Below are 12,441 nucleotides of genomic sequence, written 5' to 3'. Positions count from 1 at the left end.
GAAGAAAATTTGAAAACAGAATTTCTGAGCAGGGAGAAGTTAGGTCATTAGATGAGATGATGGACAGTTATGTGGAAAATGCAGAGATGTGGTGGCTGATAAATGGCAGACAGATCAGAGGTTGGAGACATTTTTGCCCTTGCTGGGTCTGGTTTCAGACGAAGTGAATAGAAAAGACAAGGAGAGAAGTGCTTGTAGGCTGGTGACTCGAAGAAGAAAACAATTGGAATTGAGAAAGTGTGGTTTTCTATGCCATAGTCTTCGGTGTGTTCATTAAATAACCCCCACCACTGGTCATGTGGACCTTTGATTGTCGACAAGGAGAAGTACGGAGAAATCATCTACATTAGTCCAATAACATGTTCAATCATAAATTACTTTTAGTGCAGTCAATAAAGAGAATTTTGAGAGCATTAAGAGAGTTTTTTTTTTTTTTAGCTTTCTCAGTTTTATTCAGTAAGAATTCGTTTTTTAAGCATCTGCATTAGAAATTAACATAGTCCAATAATTGATATTTCAATATAAGGTAAAAAATACGTTAATCAGAACAATAGTAATTAATGTTATAAGGCAGCAAGGGTGTTCCATGAAGGAAGTCCACGAATCTAAATATATTAAGGGTGAGAGGTAATAAAACAACAATTCAGATTCCCTAATGGGGCACGAGTGAATTTAACATCTGTAACTGTTATGGGCAGGAGAGTAGAGGCATGCTAAGGATGTGAATTAATAACACTAGATGTGCACTGTCAGCTCCTCATCCATATCTCATCCACGTGGGGTCTTGGTGTCCAGGTTAATGATGAAACTTGATTCCATGATGCACAGGGACTTCTCACTGTCTCCTCCTCTGAAGGGCTTGTCGACTCTGTCAATACCAAAAAATCAGAAGAGATCAGGGTTACTTTTATGAAAATGTCTAGCTACAGGGTATGTTTCAACAAGGATTTTTTAAGGTACAGACAAGTTCTAATATTCTCTCTTTTTTTAACTTCATTTTATTGCAAATACGACTTGCAAGTATCATCACCTTATAGTAGCATACATATGTATAAGAAGTCGAGCGGTTTACACCACAACGGATTTTTCTGATACTTGCGTACAATTCTTAAGAGACTATCATTGTCTAATAGTCTCTTTTTAACTGGGAATGTTATGGTCCCTATATAACACAATTTGCATGAACATTCCAATACATATGCAGTAATCGGTGGTGCAGGAGATGAAACCTGTACTTTTTGGTCCTTGCCACTAGGGAGCCGATAGTAGTTGCAGTTGCTTCTGTGCTTGGGGGCTTTACATTTGCCACACTGATAGAAGTTACCCCCATCATTTTCAGCCATCCCTCAACCTTAGATCTCTGGAAGAGGCTATATGTGAGTGTGTCCCTTAGTGATTTGGCTCTCCTGTTGGTGGTGCCTACATGTGGACTACAGTTTGTTCAAGTATTGGGTCAGCTTTCAGGACTCCCCAATGTTTATTTATCAAACTTCTCAGATCACCTGACCTGTAGTTGACATCAGTGATATATTTTATGGTGTTAGTATTATCTGTATTCTTAATCTTTTTCTTGTTAAAAAGGAGTTCCTCCCTTTTGAGGGATGCCACTTTGCTTTGAGCTGATGTAAGTACCTTGTTAGAGTATCCTCGATCCTGGAACCTGACTATCATCATATCACATTTTGTACTGTAAGTGTTCTCATTGGAGAAATTCCTCTTGGAGCATAGGAGTTCACCAAATGGAATGCTCCATTTTAAGTTGGTGGGATGGTGGCTTGCAGCATGCAATTTGCTGTTGCCAGCTGTTTCGTTTCTGCACAGTTTAGTTGTCTGTTGCCCGTTAACCACTTTGAGACAGATATCAAGGTACTCTATGCTTGTGGTACTGAATTGGTGAGTAAAGTTGAGATTCAGGTTGTTGACTTGTAACAGATTCACAAATTCAGCAGCTAGCTTCTCGTCACCATCCCATACTCGCACACATGTATATACAATGTACCTTTGGATAACTACCCTTGTTACATCATTTCCAAAATATGAAATGATTACAGTTTTTTTTAAAATGTCAAAATTAAAATATGTTAATCATACTATTAACTGACTTAAGCAACAGTAGCAGAAACCTATAATTTATTATTTTTCCCCAAAACAATTATGTATGGAATCAAATGTTATGCTTTATCAACTTGGATTTTTACTATTTTATTTTGGTGGGGCATCAAATCTAATAACTACCTTAGTCCTAAAATGTATTTTGAAACAGATTGAGACACAGTCTATAGCTTTTTCTCAAATACATTTCTGAGAGGGACCATAAGTAAATTATCCCCAGATTTATCTTCTTTCTGAAGCACACTGCTCCACATGCCATTGATCTGCAATTTTTAGATGACAGGAAATTATGTATTGCTTGAGCCCAGGGCTTCAGGCCTACACTCTCATATATCTGCACAAGTTGTCCATGGTATGTTGGACAGAATATTGCTATTATGATGAGAAATCCTAGACTCCCAGTTGATTAATGAGTATTACCATAGCCCATTTGATTTGACAAAATCATGAGAAAACCTCATCAAACAGTACCTGTGAGAAGTGGAGGGTAATATGCTGGAATGGAAATATGAGTTCAACACTTATTATTTTACTCAAAAAAACTGTCTTGGGTTTTGGGGCACCTGCAAGTATTTGGAAGTTTACAAAAATAATTGGCACCCTATAAGGCTCAGACTTGGTGTGTTCTTATTCTTATAGTGGCCTGATTTTATGATTGGACATGTTGTCTTAGGGCCTTACCTGAGTTTGGGACCACCAATGCGGCCATCCCAGGTAGACCACCAAGCCTGAGGTGCACCCGCCAGATTCCGAGTTGAATCCAGGGCTGATGGAACCACCATTCCCCGGCGGTGTGAGGCAGTAATATGCTGGTGGTGCCACAACTGCATATTATGAGTTTCCTCACTGCCAGCCTTTTCATGGCGGTGAGTTCGCCATGAAAAGGCTGGCAGTGAGGGAATTAAGGGAGCCCTACAGGGTCCCCAGTTGTCTCAGGAACATGGGATGCATGCAGGGGGCACATGGCGTGCCCCCCTGTCTGCATGCACCCCCTTTTTAATAGGCACTGCCATGGGAACGCCAAAGGACAATCCGCCAGACCAGGAGAAAACTATTAATCTGGCAGGCGTTCTTACAAATAGGTTTGGTGGTTCTGGAGTGGGGCGCTGGTGTGGCAGCCCACTCCCGGACCGCCAAACTCGTAATCAGGCCCAAAGTCTTCTTTGTCATATTCCTAGATGACGGCCCTCCTGCTGCTTGGTTATAACCATACCCCCCAGACTAATCATGATTTTTAAAGCAAGCTGTGTTCTCATAGGACCTTAGAGGAACTTAGAGTTGACCTTCGGATAGCCTCTTAGATAGCATGACACATTCAATTCAATTAATGTACGTTATTAGATAGGAAGGAGGTGAGATCACCTCAAGTAATAGGTCTGCAACCTTCTGTATACTGGGAACCAAGTATACCATTCTACCATTTGACTGTGTCAGGGTAGCAAGGCAGAGCAGTTCAAGGCCTACTTGAGAAGGTGGCAGCCACAGCCCGTGCAAGTAAGAGCGGTGGGGCCGGGTGGGGGGATTTCAACATAGGATGTAAAGAGAAAATTAATTAAATAATTAATTTTCCCTTGTCATCGTACGTCGTAATCCCCCCCACCTGGCCCCACCGCCTCACCGCTCTTACCTGCATGGGCCGTGGCTGGAAGGTGGTGTGGAGTAGTACTGCAGTATTTAGGTGTGCAACAAACAACACTCAAAAAATCTTTGCACAGGACATATTTTTACATGTAAGAAGGAGAAGTACTTGAGTACTCACTCATTACTCTATACTACACATTTATGTAGAAGTATATACAAGCTAGCAGGTGGAAATACCTATGCTGACACTCTCTAACTGTGCACACCAGAAGCAAGCCATGACAACTAAAACCATGATACCCCCCCACATATACTGGACACAACATTATGGGGTGCAGTTATTTAAAACTCAGATCTAGTGCCATTGTCATGGAGTCGTCGCAATAATAAAAGTAGAAATATGTCATAAAAACTCAGACCTGGGGTGAGAGGAGCACCCAGTTTTTCTGGCCCTTCTTGGGATCACAGAGTAGCCAAAGAGTGGTGGCACTTCTGTTTGTCTTTCTTCCTCATTGTTAGTCAGGGGATGGAGGTTTCCTTGAGCATCGACAAACCTTCGTCAGAGTGTAGCAGTGCTTATATCTTTTCATCTGTATTGGTCCCCGGGAATATGGGGCCCTCTGTGACAATACCACGAACGAGGATAGGCAATGCCACAGGTGCTCCATTGGGCAGTATTCTTCCCGGGGCATTGATCTTCACGAGGGATGTTTAAAATTAAAAAAATGGAGATAAAGAATGCCCTGGCAGAACCCACTCCTCCTGGGAGAATGAAATTCACTCTCTGTTTTCTCTAGCCCTGTTAGGCTGATGATAATAATTTTGGGCTTGTTTTGCTGTTGATGGTGACCTCTATCCACCATAAGGGTCCTCTGCAGGCTTCCAGCCTTTAAAATGTGACAAATCTCAAGAAGCTATTTTATGACTACTCTCCTTCCATTTAGGGATAGCTCGAGCCTGTCCTCCTGCCCTTTAGCTCCTGGTCAATGACCTGACCTCTGTCTAGCACCAGGTGTTCTCTATCAGCTCTGGGTCATTTTAGCTTCAACACACATCCTCCAAGGCAGCGCACTCTCTCTGCTTGTACTCTTCAAGTCTAACAACATCCTGTGGCCACTTGTGGGGCACCCCTGTGTTGCCAGGAGTCAGCCTCACCCTCTGATGATGGTTACCCACTTGCAGGATTAGTCTTCAGATGTTTCAGGGGAACCCTTCTCCTCCAGGGTCCCAAAAGAGGTCCATCACTCTACTGAGCCCAAGGGGATGTAGAAGACCAAAGAAGAGAGGTAGATCTAAAGAGTTCTATTCATTCCAGGCCAACACCGTCCCAGCACTCAATACCGTGGCTGGTCATCTTCAGGGGCCTCCAGAATCCATCTTCTTTCTCTCTCTGTTTTCCATTCCATTGTGCTAAGGTGTGGTGGGAAGTTCCAGAAGGTAGGCTCCTCAGCCCAATCGTAGGGTAGCACATTATACCTTAGCCCCTGTCCCAACCCTCATGCACACCATTTTGGGACATTCCAACATGGCGGCTTCAAGTGGTCTACTGAAAGACTTTCCTGAAGCTACATCTTTCAGTGCCACAGCTCCCTAAGCTCTTCTCCTCAAATCCTCTAAGGAGAGCCCTTCCTGTGATAGACTCGGGAGTTGTGGTCACCCTTGTTTGTTCTCTTTGGAATGAGCCTTCGAAGGCCTGGTGCAGTGTGAAAAAGATTTCAACATGTAGATTTTGGCACACGTCTTACTCTTCCAGGATTCAGGCCAAATCATTGGCAAATGTATTTTTTGTCTGGGGAAGATTTGGTTCTCCCCAGCTGGACAGTAGACTAACTTGTCTTAGCAGGGTGATCCAAAGTCACATATATAATTTGGAAGCTGCCTCAGAGATTTATGAAAAACCTGATGTGCAATAAGGAGAGCAGATATGACAAAGGTAACAATAAATCCACACGTAGAATCCTTGTGTACCGTAACATTGATGTGTCAACCCATTCTCAAGCCCTGCCTAAATGTGATGAAACTTGACTTTGGTGCATATTTTGCCCACAATGTACAATACACTGAAGCACATACACTTTTCTGTAAATCACTATAGATGTACATAATCACACTATAAATGCCCACTCAATAAATCAATCAATCAATAACCTTTTGTTTTGTAACTATACATAAATTCTATAAAAATTCATAAATAGAATTATCATGCAAATAATAAATACAATACATAGTTAAAAACAGCGATATAATTCATGCAATGTATCTCATTCAAAATTAGCACCCCATATTGATAGTTAAAGGCCAAAAGTACAGCAAAACTCTTAATGAAAAAAGAATATTGGGCCCGATTTTGATGTCTAGAGGAAAGCCATCTGACAGCTAGTTGGAGGCTTTCCGCTTGACATCAAATACAATACCGGCAGTCAGAGGGAAACTCAATGAGTCTGTTGGAGTGTCGGAAGGACTCATAATTCCATAATGACGGCAGAGCCCGGCTGCCTGGATTATAATGTCGCTTTCCACCTGCCCTTTTCATGGCGGTCCACCCGCCATGAAAAGGCATGCAGAAAGTGACTTTGCACCGTGTGGCAGACACCACATGGTGCTTGCCACACGGTGCAGAGATGTTTAAAAACATCTATTTTACAATTGTAGCTTGTGCTGTGGGCCTTTTCCACCACCACACTAGCTACAATTGTAAAATGGATGTTTCCCACCACCCAAAGGGTGGTCACATCTGAATTCTGCGGGCGGAACCGCTGACCTCTGGTCAGGCAGTTCGATTCCGCAGAGCAAAGGACCGACATCGTAATAAGGCCCATAGTGTTAGAGCCCATAACACAAATATCAATCAATAAACCAGAAGCCTATTTTGAGTGCCTCTGATAAAAAGCTATCTGGGAAATCTGAGATAAAATCATCTTCCAATAATTGCAGAAGCATTAACGCTGGACGTACTTGGTTAAAAGGAAAGATATACTTAAAAAGTGGAAGAATTGAATCTCTGCGTGGTTTCACATAAAATTGGCAGAACATAACAAAATGAAGAGTATCTTGCACGGACACTTAGGGGTCCATTAGGATGTAGGGCGGTGGGACCACCGCGGCGCTGGCAGTGCGGAAAAATGCCTTTTTCCGCCCTCCAGCTGCAGACATCACGCCCGCTATATTAGTATGGACAAACATAGGCCAATTTGCGACCGCCGCAGTGCCATGTGCACCGCCATCAAAGTGCGCCCACCACCGCGGCGGTGGGAGCCAATGGAGACTCACCGCCGTGCGGAATGACATCCGCCCCGCTCTAGGATGACTCGAGCAAGCAGATGCACCGCAGCGGAGACACCGCCCAACCAGAGACGGCGGAAGCTCGACAGCGGAGCGCAAAACCAGAGCCCCGGTCACGACCGCCATGGACCCAGCTCTACACGTCTTTCCGGTGCTGTGCCTGCTACATCACCAGGAACTCATGGACCGCCGCAGACGTCGCCGCAGGTACGCAACAACACAACACACAACACACGGCCTGACACAGGGTCAAAATCCACATCAGACACCCTAGGGGGGACAGGGACACAACCACAAGGGCACCCACACATCACCCACCTGCCACAAAGTCACCCCGCTACATCCTGGACACACAGCTACCGCCACCATGCAGCAATGTCCCGTCACGTCACCGCAGCGGCGAACACAAGCAACTACATGCGCACAATGCAGAAGGCAGGGCCAGTGCCAGGCATGGGCAGGGCACCTAGACCACAGGGCCACACCCACTCCCACCACACACTAGCACACCCCATGAAGGCACATGCCATGTGCCCCTCCTGTGCACACCATGCACAACAACAAGCCAGGGCGATACACACCCTGCACCACACAACAAACAATCATGGAGACACACAATGCAGGAGTGGCTGCACAGGAACACACAACACACAGCACAGTAGCACAGGGCCAGGGAAACACAAACAACACCACACTCAGAGAAATATCAATGAGGACAAGCAACAAATGAACACATACAAGGAATTAACATCCAAATGGACACACAGCCTGCACAGTCACACATACATACCACAGACTGGCACACACACACATACACACCCCACATGCCAACAGCAATGGAGCACAACAAATAGGGAAACCAGAGTGGGTTGCACACAAATGGAAGACCATGGAGACACACAACAAGCATGTGTACATTACATCAACACAAGGAACAGAGGCAAAACACCCTCACACCATCAAAGCACACATGGCCGGCACAGTCAGTGAACTCAAACCACAGACAGCTCAGTGCAACAACACAGGGAGACAGCAAGGCAAACCACGTATAGGCACAAGGATGAAAGGAAGGCCCTGAAGTCAAACTGTGAACAGCCACACAACCATACAACTACCCCACAGGAGCACACCAGCAGCACTACACACAAGGTCCATCTACACACCTCAGGACTGACACACACCAGTAAGAATCTACACACATACCCCCCTCACACCAGCAGCACACAACACCAGTGCCAAACACACTGAAGGCTGGCAATACTTGACAGACAGTACACACACAAACAACCACACACCCTGGGCTCAGCCACAGACATCACACACACACACACACACTCACACACACACACCTACACACACACACACACACACACACACACACACACACACAGGGATGCCACCACAAACGTGGAAACACGTACAACAGACAAACACATAGCCCAACAGAAACCCACACAGAGCCACAACAACAACAACAGACATGTCCTGTGCAGCTAAACTGGGGAAAGGTAATGGGAGCACAGACACAACAGGAGTGCACAACCTCATCACTCAGGAACAATGCACAGAAAACATACCACAACACACACAAGAAGTGCACCATCACAGAACAACACAGCCACAGCAAACAAACAATAGATGCAAATGCAGAACAATCACATAGCAAACACAGCATGACATCAGGGGATGCACACCAGGCAATCACAAGGCAACATACACACACAGCACTGCATGCACAACAAGCGGTGTGTGCATGCCAAGCATACCAGACACACAGACATCAATGACAGAACAGCAACCCACACAACACCATACAGCACAGCACAAAGACAACAGCACACCCAGGAAGTGAAGCAAAAATACACACAACACACATACATACAACACGACACCCAAAAGATGCACAAGTCTGGAACACAAAGGTGGAAACAACTTGACCACAGGACTGGGCGGCACACACAGTTGAACTGCATAGGAGCAACCGTGACTGACAAACAGCACCAGAACATCACACATGACCCATTGGGGAAATGCCCTGAGTGACACATTGACCCTGGACAAAGAACTGCACCACAAAGCACAGTGTCACAAATGAAGTCATGGGGCGGCACACACACATACAAACCAAGGGGACAGCTCACACCAAAGTGAAGTGTACTGCATGTCAGTAGGGGACATGGCAGTAGTGTACCATACACAAAGAGAGGGAGTGCAAACCCACAATGGGTAGGCAGCTGAATGCACATATAGGGGAGGGCATGACAACACACACAACATGCCACACTGGAGGCAAGAAGGCACCATGTGACAGCAAGGCATGAGAAAACACAACCACAATGGCAGTGTGGAGCAGCAGGTCTGCACAGTCCCAACAAACAGCAACAAGACACATGGATGTGCAAGAAAACACAACACTGACTTGCCAGTAACACTCTCTGCATACTCACAAGTTACAAAAACAACAAGTAGGAGTCAGACAGAACTGCAAGGACACACCAACACACTGCACAGTGCACAACATGCAACTCACACATGGGCATACAACCACATCCACAGGGAAGAAACAATCAAAACAACAGGCATGCAACTTTCGGGTGACACGTGTGTAGTTGACATTGCAGAGGAATTCACACATCAACACTCCCCACAAACTCACCCCCTTCACACTGCACACTACCTGGCCATCCAAGAGCACAAACGGAAAGAAAGCCATGGGACTAGGATGACTGGCCATCACAAGATGACCACACACGTACACCACTGGGCACACATAAAGGAAGAACACACATACATGATGACCCTGGACAGCCTGCCTGCAATACTGTGTGCAGAAACACACTCTGTGCTGGCAGTGACCCCCGACATGTGTACAATAGAGCCAACATGAACCAATCAAGTAAATGACTACTGCTAACCATTCGAAATTGCCACCATTGCCACCACAAGTATCTGTGTCAAAAAGAAATGAAGACCCTGTCACCCCTAAAAAAACAAGAGAGTAAGTGAGCCCAAACATTGACCATGTTGAAGTGCCACACAGACCATGTGGCACAGTAAACCATGTACACACAGCAAAATAACTTTATTCAGTAAGGACACTGATCAAATAGACAACAGGAGCAACTGTCTTTATTCCCATATTGCACAGATAGGTACCATGAGAAGAGAAAAGCAAGGCACAAGATGCAGAGCATGTCCATGAGAAGCTGCACAGGCAGGGGGCACACAGCAGTGAACGGCAAGGCCAGTGGGCAGGACAAAGTGCAGACTGAGTCCATGAGCAGCTGCACAGGGAAGAGTTCAACACTGCAAAGAGCAACAAGGCCAGTGGCCAGTCCATGGTGCAGACTGAGTCCATGAGAATCTGCACAGGCAGGGGGCACACAGCAGTGAACGACAAGGTCAGTGGCCGGGACAAAGTGCAGACTGAGTCCATGAGAAGCTGCACAGGGAAGAGTTCAACACAGCAAAGAGCAACAATGCCAGTGGCCAGTCCAGGGTGCAGACTAAGTCCATGAGAAGCTTCACAGGGAAGGGTCCAACACAGCAGTGAACGACAAGGCCAGTGGGCAGGACAAAGTGCAGAGTGAGTCCATGAAAAGCTGCACAGGCAGGGGGCACACAGCAGTGAACGACAAGGCCAGTGGCCAGGACAAAGTGAAGACTGAGTCCATGAGAAGCTGCACAGGCAGGGGGCACACAGCAGTGAACGACAAGGCCAGTGGGCAGGACAAAGTGCAGACTGAGTCCATGAGAAGCTGCACAGGGAAGAGTTCAACACAGCAAAGAGCAACAATGCCAGTGGCCAGTCCAGGGTGCAGACTGAGTCCATGAGAAGCTTCACAGGGAAGGGTCCAACACAGCAGTGAACGACAAGGCCAGTGGGCAGGACAAAGTGCAGAGTGAGTCCATGAGAAGGTGCACAGGCAGGGGGCACACAGCAGTGAACGACAAGGCCAGTGGGCAGGACAAAGTGCAGACTGAGTCCATGAGAAGCTGCACAGGCAGGGGGCACACAGCAGTGAACGACAAGGCCAGTGGGCAGGACAAAGTGCAGACTGAGTCCATGAGAAGCTGCACAGGGAAGAGTTCAACACAGCAAAGAGCAACAAGGCCAGTGGCCAGTCCAGGGTGCAGACTGAGTCCATGAGAAGCTGCACAGGGAAGAGTTCAACACAGCAAAGAGCAACAAGGCCAGTGGCCAGCCCAGGGTGCAGATTGAGTCCATGAGAAGCTGCACAGGCAGGGGGCACACAGCAGTGAACGACAAGGCCAGTGGCCAGGACAAAGTGCAGACTGAGTCCATGAGAAGCTGCACAGGCAGGGGGCACACAGCAGTGAACGACAAGGCCAGTGGGCAGGACAAAGTCCAGACTGAGTCCATAAGAAGCTGCACAGGTAGGGCGCACACAGCAGTGAACAACAAGGCCAGTGGCCAGGACAAAGTGCAGACTGAGTCCATGAGAAGCTGCACAGGGAAGAGTTCAACACAGCAAAGAGCAACAAGGCCAGTGGCCAGGCCAGGGTGCAGAGTGAGTCCATGAGAAGCTGCACAGGCAGGGGGCACATAGCAGTGAACAACAAGGCCAGTGGCCAGGATAAAGTGCGGACTGAGTCCATGAGAAGCTGCACAGGGAAGGGTCCAACACAGCAGTGAACGAAAAGGCCAGTGGGCAGGACAAAGTGCAGACTGAGTCCATGAGAAGCTGCACAGGCAGGGGGCACACAGCAGTGAACGACAAGGCCAGTGGCCGGGACAAAGTGCAGACTGAGTCCATGAGAAGCTGCACAGGGAAGAGTTCAAGACAGCAAAGAGCAACAAGGCCAGTGGCCAGTCCAGGGTGCAGACTGAGTCCATGAGAAGCTGCACAGGGAAGGGTCCAACACAGCAGTGAACGAAAAGGCCAGTGGGCAGGACAAAGTGCAGACTGAGTCCATGAGAAGCTGCACAGGCAGGGGCCACACAGCAGTGAACGACAAAGCCAGTGGCCAGGACAAAGTGAAGACTGAGTCCATGAGAAGCTGCACAGGGAAGAGTTCAACACAGCAAAGAGCAACAAGGCCAGTGGCCAGTACAGGGTGCAGATTGAGTCCATGAGAAGCTGCACAGGCAGGGGGCACACAGCAGTTAAACGACAAGGCCAGTGGCCAGGACCAAGTGCAGACTGAGTCCATGAGAAGCTGCACAGGGAAGGGTCCAACACAGCAGTGAACGAAAAGGCCAGTGGGCAGGACAAAGTGCAGACTGAGTCCATGAGAAGCTGCACAGGGAAGAGTTCAACACAGCAAAGAGCAACAAGGCCAGTGGCCAGTCCATGGTGCAGACTGAGTCCATGAGAATCTGCACAGGCAGGGGGCACACAGCAGTGAACGACAAGGTCAGTGGCCGGGACAAAGTGCAGACTGAGTCCATGAGAAGCTGCACAGGGAAGAGTTCAACACAGCAAAGAGCAACAATGCCAGTGG

The 12,441-nt window shown here is 47.2% G+C and overlaps 1 long non-coding RNA gene across 1 annotated transcript in view; it reads right to left on the bottom strand.

Moving 5' to 3' along the window:
- Window positions 1-570: 570 nt before the first annotated feature.
- The window catches only part of LOC146772983 (uncharacterized), a 124,639-nt gene continuing 112,768 nt past the window's right edge, over window positions 571-12,441 (bottom strand). Inside the window, exon 3 of the long non-coding RNA XR_014971981.1 lies at window positions 571-868. This is a non-coding gene — a long non-coding RNA (uncharacterized LOC146772983). The remainder of the gene's footprint in view (window positions 869-12,441) is intronic.

This window comes from Triturus cristatus, chromosome 12 (assembly GCF_964204655.1).
Source record: "Triturus cristatus chromosome 12, aTriCri1.1, whole genome shotgun sequence".
Lineage (NCBI taxonomy): Eukaryota > Metazoa > Chordata > Amphibia > Caudata > Salamandridae > Triturus > Triturus cristatus.
The sequence above is the reverse complement of the archived record's forward strand: the minus strand, read 5'-3'. Positions and strand labels throughout refer to the sequence as shown.